The sequence below is a fragment of the Heliangelus exortis genome, chromosome 15 (genome assembly GCF_036169615.1).
Source record: "Heliangelus exortis chromosome 15, bHelExo1.hap1, whole genome shotgun sequence".
In the NCBI taxonomy this organism is placed as follows: domain Eukaryota; kingdom Metazoa; phylum Chordata; class Aves; order Apodiformes; family Trochilidae; genus Heliangelus; species Heliangelus exortis.
The window spans coordinates 13,677,429-13,692,953 of record NC_092436.1 but is presented as its reverse complement, the minus strand read 5'-3'; the positions used below and the strand labels follow the sequence as shown (position 1 = coordinate 13,692,953).

The 15,525-nt window shown below is 40.7% G+C and overlaps 1 protein-coding gene across 10 annotated transcripts in view; it reads left to right on the top strand.

Annotated features, from left to right (window-relative positions):
- The first annotated feature begins 2,465 nt into the window (after positions 1 to 2,465).
- The window catches only part of TENM2 (teneurin transmembrane protein 2), a 558,019-nt gene continuing 544,959 nt past the window's right edge, over positions 2,466 to 15,525 (top strand). For all 10 annotated transcript variants that reach the window (XM_071758386.1, XM_071758385.1, XM_071758384.1 and 7 more), the window contains exon 1: positions 2,466 to 2,772. The gene's annotated coding sequence lies outside the window, so the exon portion shown is untranslated. The remainder of the gene's footprint in view (positions 2,773 to 15,525) is intronic.

Sequence of the window (15,525 nt, the reverse complement as noted above, 5' to 3'; positions counted from 1 at the left end):
GTATCTCAGATATTCTATTTTTGATATAGCTACCATTAATCTGAGTGCGGACACAATGGCAGTATTCCCACATTGGTCACACTAATAATGCCTAGACATGTAACCTCTGTTTATTTTTGGTTTGATACTCTGTCTGCTACCCATTCACTTGCAGCTGTCACCTTTACTAACCTGTAACACTGGGAGAATATATTAATTTATTCACCAGGACGAACTACTGCTGTTTCCTGTTAGGTGCCTTCCAGAAAACAATCCCCCAACCTGAAGTGTAACCCACATTCTTTTTCACTGGTGTCTGACCTTGGCTTCAACACTTCTGTTGAACAAATGAGGCCACGTTACCAAGGGGTCTAGATTGGTCTGTGCCATCCATCATAATTGACCATTAACAAATCCTTGTTGGGTGGCACTTAATAGTCTGTTTGTTTGGTCTCTCCCAAATCATTGATATATTACATAGTTTTGTATTTTTTCTTTGTATTCTACTGGAAATACTCCAGAGAGGTGAAGATTTACAAATCTCTTAAGATTTTATGGACTCAACATATTTTGTTTTTTTATAATTTCTCTTTAATCATCAAAAAAGATCAAGTTAAGTCAGGTGCTTTATGGACTGCTATTATAGACATTCCATTGCCTTTTTCACCAAAACTTGTGTTGCATCAAAACATAGTTGGACAAGATTTATTTCACATCAGTGTAATTCACAGCCTTTCTTCCTGACAAATACAACCTATTACCTAACTGCAACAATCTTTTAAATTCATCTCTAACATTCATTTTTGCAATCTAGGTTATTTTTTAAGCAGGGATTATTTCCAGTAATTCTCCCTGTGGAATCAAGACATCGCCGTGCATAGTATATTAAAATTTAGACCACAGCATTTGAGACAAAAACACATCTTGAAATCTGTGAAATGCCATAGGAAAAGATGAGGCCAGGGAGAAACTGTGACTACATGGATCTTTTTCAGCCCTGTGAGTAAAAGCAGTCCTCAAGCTACAGTATTGCATGTAATTTACCAAGTTCTCCTAGTGCACTCAGCTCTCCCCTCTTCTCAATTAACCTTGAAAAGCTGAGAGATACTTCCCTGCTGATTTCTGGATTGCCCCTTAAAACTCCTCTTTGTTGAGAGTTACAAAACTACAGTTGCTGTTAGAAAATTAACTCTGCTGTAGTCTCTTTCTAATCAGACATTTCCAGTACCTTTTTCCCATCTATACCTAACCCACTGGGCTCTAGTTGACTTTATTTCTCTACACAAATTTTCTTTTTTATGGAGTACAGGCATGAAGATGGTTGTGTTTCAGCAGCACTTTTAGCCCTGCTGCTGTGCATTACCCACGTCTAAGGCTGCTTTTCACCGCTGTTACTGTATATCCCAGCTAATTTGCTACTTTCCTTCTGGCAAAAATCTGTACAAAGTTTTTTAGGTTGGCATCAAGCTTGTGTCTAGCATTTAACCATCCTCTTGTTTTCTGATCTACTGTGCTTTAGTGATTTTATTTTTGCTTGGTTTTTGGTTTTGTGCCATTGGTGCTATTATAGATGTGTAGCAAGGGAGCAAATTTAAGGTTAAATAACAGTCAAAAGTTACACTTACAGAAAAGATTAGTATTCTGCAGAGGATTTACAAGTATCATTACATAAAGGATGATGTCTGGTGCACACCTGTGCCCAGTTCACTGAGAAGTGAAAGACTATAGCTGTATTAAATCCTTTCTGAAGGAGTCCACGACAGTTTTTTGGGGGAGGAAAAAAAAAAAAAAAAAAAAAAAAAAAAAAAAGCAAGCAATTTTTTGACAGGTTTTTTGTGTTTTTTTTTCTCCCCGTGACCAGATTTTGTCGTCGTCGCTGCTGCCGCCCGGCCTGCCCGCAGTGGCGCGGCTGGAGGTGCGGGGCGCGGCAGCGGGGCCGGGCTCCCCCCTCCTCTCACTGCTGCCGCCTCCTTACGGCTCCGGCGGCGGGGTTCCGCGGCCCTCCGCGGGGGCAGGCTCCGTCCTTCCCCTCAGCATCCTCGTCCCCTTACTGGGGCGGCGGAACAGGCATTCTGAGGCCGGCTGCGTCCGCTGGCAGCCCCACCACCCCCCGGGGCCGTTAGCCCGCCGTGCCCGGCGGCGGCGAGGGGGTCTCCCCCCGTTCCCGCACCTCTGCGGCAGTGCCGGTCGGGGCAGCCCGGCCGCCCAAGGACGGGAGCGGCGCGGAGCACCGTCAGCTGCCATATGCAGTGACGGTCAAGGCAACAAGGACACACACACGGCGCCGCGGCCTGACGGCGGGGGGGGCTGCCGGGGAGCTCCCGCCTCCACCGGGCAGACCCCGCTGGGCAGCCCCCTCCGCTGCCGCCGCCGCCTCTGTCTCCCCGCGCCGCCTCACGGCTCCGTCAGGGCGCGGAGGGGGCCTGCGCGCGCGGCCGGGTGCCGAGCGCGGGGATTGGCTGGCGGCCCCGAGCGCCGCGCGTGCATCCCGGAGGCCGGCGGGGTTGCGGACAGAGCGCGGCTGGCGCGCGGGCGGCCGAGGGGAGCGCTCGCTCCGCGCCTCCTCCGCCTCCTTCCGCGGCTCTTCCGCTCCGCACCGCTCCTCTCCACACCGACCCCCGGGGGGCTTGTCACCTGCCGCCGTGCCGGTTCGCCCTGCCCCGCTCCTCGGGGAAGGGAAAGGGAGAGCAGAGGGAAGGGGTGTCTGTCCCTCGTCAGTGAAGGAATCCGCACCGGTGCGAAGTTATCTGCCGGAGACGGTGTGAGGCACTCGGGCTGCTCAACCCGCTGCTGGTAAACGCGCTTTACTTGTTACTCGCTTAGGGTTCTCCTGACTGCTTTGCGTTCGGCATCAGCGCCTGAAGCTGCAGCGTTTCCATCTCTGTCGCTTCCTTTCTGCCTTCTCCCCACCCCCAGCCTTCCCCCCCTTTCTGTAATTGCATCAGGAGAGTTGACAACTTATGATATGTGTCTTAAAACCCGGCATTAAGTGTTGTGTTTCCCGGAGCCGTGTAATTCAGCAGTTGGAGAGGTCATTAGTTGCATGAGTTCCAGGGGAAGAGGAAATTGTCTGTGCCTCTGCAGTAAGTGCTGCTGCTGTTCTGTCTCTTCTCATCCTTGATCCGCTGGTATTTCTTTTATTTTTACGGTGTTTTAATGTTCTTTTTTAAATGTAGGCTGCTTCCTTTATTTATCTATTTATTTATTTATTTATTTTCAATTGTTTAACTTCTTTCTCCTCTCTCTTCTGGGATTGAAGTGGGTTTGTTTGGTTTTTTTTGGTTTTTATTCTCTTCTGCTTATGCCAAAAGTGTAGAAAGGTACCGCTAATTCAGAAACTATTGTCCTCAGTGCCTCTTGGTTAGGAGCTGGCAGAAATAAAAGGTGGCAGGCATTTGTATTCCAGAAAGGAGTTAAAGAAAAAATAATAAAATAAACAAAAATGCTGCTTTGCATCATTGCTGCAGATTTGCAGGAAGCAGGACAGTAATATTATGTTGTTTGAGGAGATGATAAATATAGAAGAGCCGTAGTGTTTCACGTATAGCCCTGCGATTGAGCTGTTTGGAAATTGCGCTTGGTAAGAAATCCATAGCTGTGGAGGAAGAGCTTGCTGGCATGTATCGCATACATTACTGAGACAATGTACCAGTGTGAGCTGCCGGCAGATCCAGTCCCTGCTACACCTTGCTTGGAGTGGCAGTTTGACAAGATACTATTTTGTTTCTTACTTACAGCCAAGCAGAAATTTAAATAAGGTGGCTTAATGGACGTGGATTGAGTTCTTAACTCTTCATTTCTGAGCCAGGCTCCTGTTTAAACACTTCTCGTTTGTGTCGTTAGGATGCTTATAAGTGCGAGTGTAAACATTTATCTGTAGCAATTGCAGATGACTTACACCACTGATGTCGTGTGTCCTGTGTGCTTTTTATGACTTTGCTTTGTTTCGTATTTCTTCAGTACTTCAGTGTTCTGTCCTTTACGAAGGCTTAAAATGTAATGGCAAGTGTTGTTTCTGCATACATGAGTGTACATAAATATTTATGTATTTATATATGTAATGTTTGGCTGGTAGTTTTTAAAATTTAACAAACCTTGTGTTAGGTAGAAAAATGGCTATTAAAACATACCTGAAATGCAGGAACACAGAATTAAAGGAGAACTTGTTTGTAATATTTAGTTATATAGCTAAAAGATTATATAAGATGAAAGAAGTTCAAAATGCATGAATTCTCAACAAGTAAAGTCTGTAAGTAGTAGGGTTGTAGCAATATTATAAAACAAGGCTTTTCTGAAACAACATGGTGTGCAAGTACGTTTGCTTATCTAATATCCTCACAGAGCAGTTTAGGGATGATGGTTAAAATATAATGCATTTAAAAATATGGTCTTGGTTTGCTAAATTCAGAGTTAATGGAAAAGTAATGTCACCTGTTAAGCCTGAAGCATTATGCAAGTCTAATAGTTAACTATGGTTGTAGAGTCTCAAAGGTTTTTTTAAACCTTATAAGAATTTAGAGAAATGTGATTCTCTCTTCAAGACACCTGTGTTATTCAAATTATACTGTTTTGAGAAACCTGTGAATCTCCACTGTATAGAATGATGGCAGGTATTTTTCTAAGGGGCTTATGTAAGTGCTAGGTAAAGTGGATTTTTACAAGGGGCTAACAACATAAAGATAGGTTGCATTTCTTGAATTGTCAGGTTTTAAAATATATGCAGTGTGCTTGGACATCATCTTCCTGTGTATCGGCAAAGCAGTAACCATGTTACTTTCACTTGGCCCATATGCTGAGGTTTCTAGTCACTGCCTAATAAATAAAAACTATTCAAACATTTCACTGATATGAAATGGCATTTATGTAGCATTCAGAAAGCCAGCTGTGTCATCTGAGGTTTAATTCATTTTGAGAGGAAAACTTTTTCAGCTGTCGTTTCTTAGTATCTTGGCAAGGTGTAAGAACTCAGAAGTATTTTTTTCTCCCATGTTCAGAGTATTAAAAAAAAAAAAAAAAAAAAAAAAAAAAAAAAAAAAATTAATCCAGATAATATTTTAATTTTCATTCTGCTTATTTTTAGAAATTACCTACTAAGATAGTGCTTGTATGTAAATGACATTTTTATAATTCTCTATGTGCTTATGTTTGAGGATAATGGAAGCATGTTTTCATGACACATTTATGAAGCTTGAGGAAAATTTACTTCATTAGTGATGGTTTTTTCTGATTGAATTGAACTGTTTACATTTTTAATGCTTCATACTAGAAGTCAGATAGCTGCATGAGAAAATGAGAAAAATAGAGGAGGCACTTCTTGTCCTAACAGGACCTACACAGGGATTAGCTGTGGTAGGAGCTTTCACTTGAGGGGCTGATAATTAAATTTCCTTGTCTTTTTGAATAACATTGTTATTTCTGGGAAAAGCAGCAATACATATACCAACTTGTGATATGTTGAAATCACAGCTTTGGCATTTTCCTGTCAAATGCTGTCCTTTTTGTTTCAGTAGTCAAAGAAAATTTATTGTGAAGAGTATTACGGTTATAGTGAGAAATGGTGTAAGCTCTATTAGTGATCTTAGGCTTAAGAATATTTAGAACAACACGTAAAAGGGAAAATGTTTGCTCAGTTCAATCAAGGTTAATGTCTGAGAGACAATTCTTTTGTCTGAGAGGTCAAACTAAACTGAAGGTCAGTGTAGATGCAGACTAAGCTCAAGCCAGCGCAGACCACTCAAGTCAATATACCAATGTTCCAAAGGCTGCTCCGTGTTTGTTTGCAGTTCACTGTCAATTCAAGCCCTCAGTCCTTAATGTCTTTGTCAAGAGACACACATAGGAGCAGAATCTCTGAAGTCCTTTTTTTAAACTGAAGACCAAAGAAATTTTAGGAATGTTCCTTTAAATAATTGCATTCTTCTGTACAAACAGGTAGTTCTAAAATACCTGTCCTCCTCTTCCTGGGTCTGCAACAGGAAATAGAACCTAAGAATACTGATCCATGAGTGTTTTAGTCCTAACTTGTTTTTTCAGAAGATTAGTGTTTAATGGAAATAGCAAATTTTTTTCAGTGTTTTGTTGTTTGTTTTCTTTTTTGTGGTTTTTGTTTGTTGGTATGTTCCCCCCCACTGGCCTTTCTTTATAATTTCACAGGTTTTTTTTAATCAGGAAGAATAGTTTTGCACAATATTTACTGTGCTACAATACAAATCATAGTTTTGGTGATGCTAAGCATACGCAGAGCTGGTCCATACTTCCTGTCCTGTGGTGTCACATCACAGAGCCTTCATACCAGCAGATGGTGACTTATCTTTCTAGTTTTTGTACTCCTCTTCAGTGTACTTACAGTTTATGTAGAAGATGAGATAGGAAGTTAGTCTGGCTGCATCAGGCTGTTCCAGCCAGAGACCAGACCGTATTTGTGTCCTGATCTTCTGTGTAGCCTCAAAAAGCCCCGTGTTCTGATTCAGAGTCACTTGGTTGAGCAGCTACAGCAATGTCTAAAACATTTTCTGCAATACAGTTTCACTTAATCCTAAATTTCAAAAAGATACTTTGGGGCACTTAGGTTAGCTGAAATCTGTCTCTCATTTACTGGTCTCCCTTGGCATCTGATCATGCTGTTGAAGTTCTAATACATTGTTTCAAATCCACCCTGCTGACTAACTTAATATCATCATAGACTTTTTTTGGGGAGGTAAGCAGGAAGCATGCTGAGTTTAGGTATTCTTAGTTTTTTTAATATTATTTGAACAGATTTTTTTTTTTCATTTAATTGATTAACATTCAGTATCAAATAGTGGTAAACTGTCTACTTTTAAATTTGTTGCTGAACATCAGTAACCTAGTACTCATCCAAATAGAGATTTCATTAGAAGGTTATTAGCAATAAGCTGCACAACCTTGAGTTACAAAGTTGTCTTTAGCTGCGCAGCCTGCACAGGGGTATGTGATGCATGCAGCTGCCTTGCGGCAGTGTCAGTGTTCAGACACATCCTGGGCTCATCAGGAAAGGAGAGATTTTACATCACTCTTGTGTCTTTAACTCAGGAGCTGGTTTTGTAGACGATGTGTTTTATTTTCTGATTAATGGAAAACAAAGTTGCACTAAAGCAGGGGGTTGATTAACATTTTTTGATGGTTTATGTTTGTTTTGTTGTCTGTTTGTTTCTCAAGTATAGTGTCAGTAAAGTAGTATTGGGGAAATTAACAACAGGGTATCACCCTTTTTGGTTTTAGATAATTGAGTGTTCATTCTACTTTTGTAGAAGGGACTTCTCAGGTATGTAAATGTATACAGAACACTATTTTTAACCCTTTAGAAGTACAAATGTATATTAAAATCATAGACTTAAATAGCTACTAGTGAAGAACTTTCATACTATGCTGGGTAGCACTGTGGCTACCTTAGTGTCTTCAGTTGGTCTCAGGTCTCCAGATTTATCTGTGGTTTTTCAGGCCACACAGAAAAGGAAGAGCCCCAGGGATCATTCAGGGGGTATGAGAGCCTATTAAAATAATGGGTGAGCATTTCAGTGAACCACTTCAAGAGTACAGAAATAACTCGTGTGAAAAGCTGCTGTGGAAAGTACCGTGTGAGTTGTGTACCCTGTACTGTGCCTGCAGTGCAGGCAGGAACAGCACACAGCTTTACACTGACGTGCTGCTTAGGGGAAGCAATGAAAGTGATAGCAGCAAAACTGTCTTCTCTTGCTTTTCCTTGTTCATGCGAGGCTTTTGTTAACACAGTGATACCAGATAGTGTAGATTTTCTGAACCACAATTTCAGAGACCCAGAGGAGCTTTTAGTGAGGGTATGAGCCTGGGTCTGCCAAAGTTTTATACAAATCTTCGTTTATAGAAGAATATTTGAACGAGTAGAAACTTAATATTTGTGACTATAACTGGAACTAAACACAACAGTACCATGAGAGTGGATCTGTAATTTATTAATATACTAACAGTTTGATTTGTCTGAGTGCTTAGACAATTGAGTTTATGTCAACATTTGAGTTACACATGTAGGTCTGCTAGCCATGAAGACAAGAATTTCCATGGTGAATGGCTCTGATCAGTTCCTTCAGTTTTGGGAACATGTGCACTAAATATCAGCTAAAGAACACTGGCAAGCACTGCTTGTAAATGTGCATGTGTAAATGTAACTGTAAATGTGCAGATTGCTACTGGAAATGAAGCAACAGAGAACGGATTTGTAAAGAAAGTTGACTGTTTAGAGATGAGGTGATCAAACTTCCTATAACCTTTACTCACTTAGGATCAATTCTTAGTGTCCCTCTGGACTTTATCCTGCATCAGTAGCTGAGTGAATTCCTTGAGAAAAAAAAGTAATTTGTGTCTAGATATTTCAATTCAGGCACACAAAATAAATGTTTATGTTTTGGTTGTTAAGTCTTTTCAGGAAACATTTATGAGAAGTAGACCTCCAGGTAGGTTGTTAATAATTTGAAAAATAATGTATAGTAACAAAGATTTGCATGTAGCTTTGGTCACAAAAAGAACTAAACATTTTGGTTGGTTGGTTGGTTGGTTGGTTTTTTCTGAGAATTAAGCGAGCAAGCTTTAGTTGTCTCCCTCCATAGAGAAATAACGAAAAATCTTCTCTCCGCTTTCTCTTCATCTGCTTGTTTTGTGCACAGAGCAGTGTGAGAATAGGTCTCTTAGTGCAGTGCTAAATTTGGGAGCCACAGCTCTGTTCACTAATTTTGAGGTGCATGGTACTCTAGTGCAAATCTCAGTTGATACCAATGGCCCTGGCTGCAGAATAAAGAACAAGCTGTGTGAGGGATGCTGACTGAAAGCCAGAATGATGTCAACTTCTTTCTTCTTCAGAGCCTAGTTGAGGTCTAGAAATGACATGACAGTGGAGCTGCAAAGAAGGTATCTTTTTAGAAAATTATGTCACTGGTCATGAGAAATGCAGCAAAGCTTGCTCCAGCATTTTTCTGGAGTTACAGTGATCAGTATCAGTCAGAGTCACAACTATTTCAATAATCTTTCTAAAAGAGGCACTCTGGAAGGTGGAAATCTTTTCATGGTGCTTTGTTTCATCATTGCAGAGCAAACGAGAGAGAAGTAGTCTCTGAGGTCATGATACTGATACCCAAATTGCCTTGCAGAGGTAACTGTTACAGAAACAGGGAATCCTCAGGTGATGACTGTCATCCCTTTCTTCCTCCTGCTCCTTTATGATCACTGCCTAGCAAGGTGTTACCTCCTGCATCAGGACCCTGGCTACAAACATCGGTCTCTGTCTTCTGGAGCGCGAGGAGGAGGAAGTAGGAGAATAATGCAGAAAATGAGTGACCTGAATATTGCTTCACCTGCCTTGGGGTGTGTGTCTCTTAAAAATGTGTATTTATGGCCCTTGGCTCCACCATGGCATCAGTGTTCCTAGGGTGAGTGCCTATGAGACCTCGAGCCATGTGTTCCCCCTCAGAGAAGGAAGGGAAAGGCTGGCAGCTTCTGCTACTGTGCTCCTTATGTTGCCAGTGAGGATTACTAACTAATAAGTTGAGTGAAAGACCTTTCCTTGGCTTTCATAAGCAGCTGTCACTGCTGGAGAGAAGTCATGAGAGGTGAGAAAAACCTGTGGTTTGTTTGTGGAGTATTTATTCTTCTACTGAAGCTCTAATTACCTAACTGAAACTTCTTCCATCTCTGCAGCAATCCCAAGGGACTCCGTAAGTTCCTCTATTTCAGCTGGCATCCTGTATCAGCTCCCTCCAGGCTTAAATTGCCTTTCTTTTTCTTGCATCATTCCTTTATAGTAGTATTCACTCTTCCCCCTGTGTTTCTTAAAGCATCTAAAATAAAAGCCCTTAATAGATTGCTCTTTTACAGAGTAGCTTAGGCATTTCCTCAATACCTGTCACTCTGCCTTTAACCTTCACTGTCTGCAAGTACTGGAGTGTATACATTATCAGTTCTGTAGGTCTTGAACTTAGCATGTGTTATGAGATTAGGGTTTATAATTGCACTCTGGTTAGTTTAAGGTCAGCTCCTGGCTGGTCTTTCCCCTTTGCACATGGATGCCAGGAGAGGAAGGGCTGTTCATTCTGTTTGCTTAGGCAGTCTTCATGGGGAAAGTCAGAATTCAGACTTCGTAGGTGCTCCCAACATAAGTGGTTATTCCCTTCTTCCCTGGAGATGGCATGCAAAGGGAGCAACCATAATACTTTTTAAAATACCTTGCTCTTGCAGAAAAAAGCAGTATGAGGATGTGAGGTTTAGATCTTTTGGGAAGCTGCTGTGGTTGCTGCTTTGTACTACCTCTGTTTGCCAAAGGTTTTCCACCTAGCCCTAGGTGTACAAAAGAGTCTCTGATTATAGAAAATTTCCTGGCCCAAGAAGCACGTGTTAGAAGCCCTGTGTATAGTCAGATTGGGTTAGTTCTTTTAAGGTAGAAGCAGGGCAGATATTCGAAAAATGTTAAAGTAGTTTCTTCAAAAACAAACTGTCCCTGTGAATTGTGGAGTGGGAAGGAACATCTTTAAATTTGCAAAATAACAATAATTAGATATAATGACAATTAAGCCTGAATTAGCTGTGTTTGAATACTAGGATCTGATCCTGTGAACAGTCATTATTGTCCAGCTGTTGTCCTACCAGCTGTGGTTAGAAGGGATCACCTGCTTAAGGAAAGCTCTGCTAGAACGTTTTTTTCCCACTGTTGTCTATTTGCAGATGAATTTAATTGATGCATTTGAAAGAATCACAGAATCCCATAATGTTAGGAGTTGCAAGGAACCTCAAAAGATTATCAAGCCAAACCCCCCCTTCCAGAGCAGGATTACCCAGTGTAGGTCACAGAGAAACACACCCAGGTGGGTTTTGAATGTCTCCAGAGAAGAACACTTAAAATATGGCTACATGGTACTGTAATTTTGCTAATAAAATGCTGTTCAGTACTTAGTAGGCTGTAATATTGGTACATCAGAACCTATCATTTATATCTAGAAAGTATTTTTTGTTTTGCTTTTTTACAAAATGAGCAGAAACAAACAGGTATAAATAAGCTTGAATTTGTGGCTGTTATAGTTAATGGATGCAGTGCATTGCAACTTGCAATGGTTGCAGTGACTTTGGATCAAACCTTGGTTGCACATGCTACTTTTTTAGTTCTATAGGGAGATCAGCTTTCTTTTTTACTACGTGTTTTTCTTAAAAGAATGAAGATTGTTCGTTCAACATATGGCTCCAGGAGCAATTACCTAGGTTTAAGAAAAGCACTCAGTGCTTGCTATAACATTATTCTTCATTCATGCAGTGCAAACAGAAGTAAACCAGGGACTCTCCTGGTAGCTGAAGAGCAGCTATGTGTTACTCCATCTGTGTCTTACCTTGTTTGCAAAAAAGAACATTGGCAGACGTGAGCTGGAAGGACTATGGCCTGTGTACTGTTACCTGGGTCCAGATGGTGAGCTAGCAAAAATGTGGATTGAAATCTTTCTTGCTGTCTTCCTTCTCCCTTCACTTACCTACCCTAGACTTTATTCTGGCACAGCTGTGTTTTAGGCTCCAAGACGTAAGCTCCATGACTAAGGGTTATTTGACTTGGTGCAGTCAGTTCATGAACATTTTGGAGTCTTATTTCCTAGATTTCTTACGAGCGGGTCTGTCTGTGTCAGAAGCCATGGTATGCATCACTGGGTATTTTAATGTAATGCTTTCTGTGTCACATGGTTGGGTGCTGAATTTATCACATTTATGCCATGACTCTCAAACGAATCTCTTTGGTTGGATAAAGGTTTTGTCTCTGCCTTCCACCCTCTTCCCTTCACTGCTCCCCTCAGCCATGACATCAAAGAGGAAAGTGTTACAGGTGTGCTTCAAGGGTTTTAGTTGACTAATTATGGTATTGACAGAAGTTGCATGAATATTTAGTGCCTTTTTTTCCTATTGTTTGTGAAATCTTACTTGTGTCTATTACCAGTAGATGATAGCTAAAAGCTGAGTTTTATAAATGAATGCTTATTTCCACTTTGATTACTTGGGAAGTCCAGAGAGCTGTTTTCCTACTCAGCAGCTATTCAACTCACCTGTAAAAGTAAAGTAAATCTGTGATAGCTTTCTGTATCATGAAAAGCAATCTTTCCTTTGGTAGGAAAACAGCAGTACAGGATAAGCTAATGCATTAAAAAATAGGTTTATTCTCCACTTAGAAAAAGAGCTGTTGTGGACCTGCACATATGGGTCCTGTGTCTGCTGCCTCTGGATAGCAGACAAAAATCTGCTCACAGAGCTTACAAACTGTTCTTTCCTTCCAGACCTACCATTGTAGATTCATTTGGGAACTGGATTTACTGCCCAAAATGTATCAGTTTTGTGGAAAGACGCATGTATTTAGGTGCACCTTTTGCTGTTTTGATTTAAGGTTTTTCCAAAAATTGCAAATGTTCCGATTAGAAAGTGTTTTGGAAGATAAAGGAAGTTGGATGAGGTTCCATTAGTGTAGGAGGGAAAGAAAAATTAATCCAATTTTTAATTTGAGGTAAACAACTTTGTTATAGAGGCTACCCTCTCCCTTTGTGATTGGTCTGCGCACAGGCAAGAGCCTTTTGAAATAACTGAAGTGGCTGTATTATATTGGAAATACTGGAAATATATGGTGGCTGTGCAGTTATTACTCCTAGTACATTGTGGAACCATTTTCCTCTCTCAGTTACCTAGGCTCAGGTTCAGTAATTTAACCCTAACCCTTCTCTTTAAACATCTGCAAGACTGAAAACCTCTTGTGAGCAGGACAGATGTACCTCGCTGGTCACCATGACTGGTTCAATGTAGAAGCTCCGGTGGTTTTCCCAAATGAAAACTGTGTGGCAGCACTAAAACCTTTCTGTCATCATTTTCCTTTTTCTTGCTGTCCTTGAAGAATCCTAGAATAGTTTAGATCTGTGTTAACTAAAAGCTGAAATTCTGGAGTATAAGAGCTGAGGTCCTCTTACTCCTGGGTTGCTCCTGGCAAAGACTGTTTTGGTCTTCTCATCTGACTTGCCCTGTGATCCCTGTGGGTATTACTGTATATGTGTTACTCAAGAATTGGCAAGATGAATTTGCACAATTTCTAGCAGAGAGTAGCTTCTTTCACTATTAGCTGGACTCTCCTGGCCTGCCTGCACACACACTCACACACAGACAGGAAGGAACCCTTTACATGGCTCCCCAGTTCCTAGCTACCATTTCTTTGAGTTCTGTTCATCTTCATTTTGTTCATCTTCACCTCTTCTCCGACCTTTCTGTTTTCTCACGTGCTGACAGAGATTGCAACCCAGTAAGAATATTTGTTCTTCTTTGTGCTTTGCTTCATGTTCCCTGCTGTCACTTTGAACTTCCTTAAAGACTGGATAATTTTCACTGAGAGGAATTGAGGTTATAAGTTAGAGAAATAAAATGAAACCAAATCCCAAAATCACCTTTGAATGATAATAGTTGTAAAGTATTGGAAGAGTGCATCTACAGCAGCTGTGAAATCCTCACTGTTACTGACAATACAGTACAGACTAGACAAACATCTATCTAGGATGATAGCATTACTATTGATACTGCTTTGCAGTTAGGGGACAGAGTAGGTGACTTGCACTGGGCATCCCTCCCAGCTGCATTTTTAAGCAATGTACTGAACCAGCACTATCAAATAGAAAAAGGTGGATCTGGACAGATGTCTACCTGTAACCTTCCAACTTACTTTAAAGTGTGCTTTGTAGAAATTTGATGTGTTTTGCAAGTTGCTAAACTGGAACTTGTGAGTTAGGACAAGTGAAAACACGGATAACTTGAGAATGGTAAAAACAGAAAAAAGGTAAAGTGCAAATGGCCCTATTTGGCAGACAAGCCTGACAAGAGAGAAATAAAAGCACAGAAACATGCTTTAGATCACAAAGAAATACTGTGAGGACAACAGGAGCCAAGTCTTCATGGTAGTCCCTAGAATGCACTTAAAGTAGAGTAAGATGAAGGATTTAAGCTGTATTAGCTTTGTGAGGGAATGCCCTGCCTTGCGTCTTGTTTCCCTCTATTGCATCAGTACTGATCTTGTAAAAGTGGAAGCAGATGTCCTCTGTGACCAGCACTGCAACAGTACTACAGAACAGCTCCTTGAATTCCACTGAGGAATTCCCAGATACCCTGAATACTGTTTCCTAGAGCACAGGGTGCCTCAGAAAAAAGGACCATTCATCGAGACTGGCATAATCTCCCTGCCTGCTTTATAATATCAATTACAGTGGAATTAGTAAAATGTTGAATATTGTCTCTTTTAATGGTATCCTTTAAAACTGAATGTAATGATGATTCCTCAGTTTGGGGAACATGGTATTGAGTGGCTTTCTAGTGACTAATAACTTCAGTCAGTAATGTAACAGATTTTTGCAACATGATGATGAAAAAACTCTAATGAAGGTCAGATATCAAATGGTTCCTCAATTTTTAGTTTAAAAATCTGCCAAACTTTGCAGGATTTTCTTTTTTCCAGGTTTTTTTTAAGCAGGCCTCTTCAGCCCTAATGGAAGACCCATGATCTTGACAGCTATTTCAGTGAAATTGTTAGAAGACCAGACCTGGTTTCTTGAAGAAGACAACTGATGCTGTTGAGCTTCATGCATGATGCTGAAGCTCAGTTTAGTTTTCAGACAGGTGAGATGGCATTGTTGAGCCTGCCTGTTAGAACAGGACTGGGTGAAATCTTTTAGTTACTGGTGGAATAGCCAGCCCAGATAGCCCAGTGGTGTCATGCTGAGTCAACTGGTAAATGCTTTCTTCTGTGTCTTTCCTGTAGATGATGGAATCAGTTCTTAGTGATGCAAGAAAGACAGAAATTTGTTTTTTCTCAGTCGGGTTTTGTTGATTTGGGCTGGTAGATGAGGCTGTTTATGTTTCACAGGCAGATGACCTTTTTACAAGGGCACTGGAAGGGATCTTTTCTTAGAATATCTTGTAAATAGTTCTAAATTGTAGCTAAAATCAAATGTGTTTTCACTTTTTTCCTCATTTTCATTTGTGAACCATTCATCTCTTTGTCACCAGCCACTGATATCTCTATAGTAAGTAAATTCCTGTTAGTTACCCAGAAAGCAATCTTTGTTGTATGGCATACTGATTCCTATTATGACCTAATTATATTTGCTACAAAACATACATCTAGGAAGCGTTAGATAATTGTGATTATTTCTCTGAGTGACAGAAAGCAAACGTAGAAGAAAAGTTAAAGAAAATAATCTTAAATCTTTTGAGTATTGAAAGAAAAATGAGCAAGTAAATTCTCCCGTGAATCAGTACTTTAAAGTGAGCACAGTGCTGCAGAAGTATAGTTGAATTTAAGACTTGGCAGACAATCTCACATGAAATCCTTGCTGATCAGAATCTATTTCAGAGAAAGCAGAACACCACACAGGCTGTTATTTTGTACCTGTTTTGAGATAAATTTGTTTAACGTTTGGAAGCATATACATGTGTTCATATAATTTCCTTAGAAAAGTAAATGTGGAAAGTTATATTTCTTCTTACTAATTCTTTGAAGGTGGAAGAGAA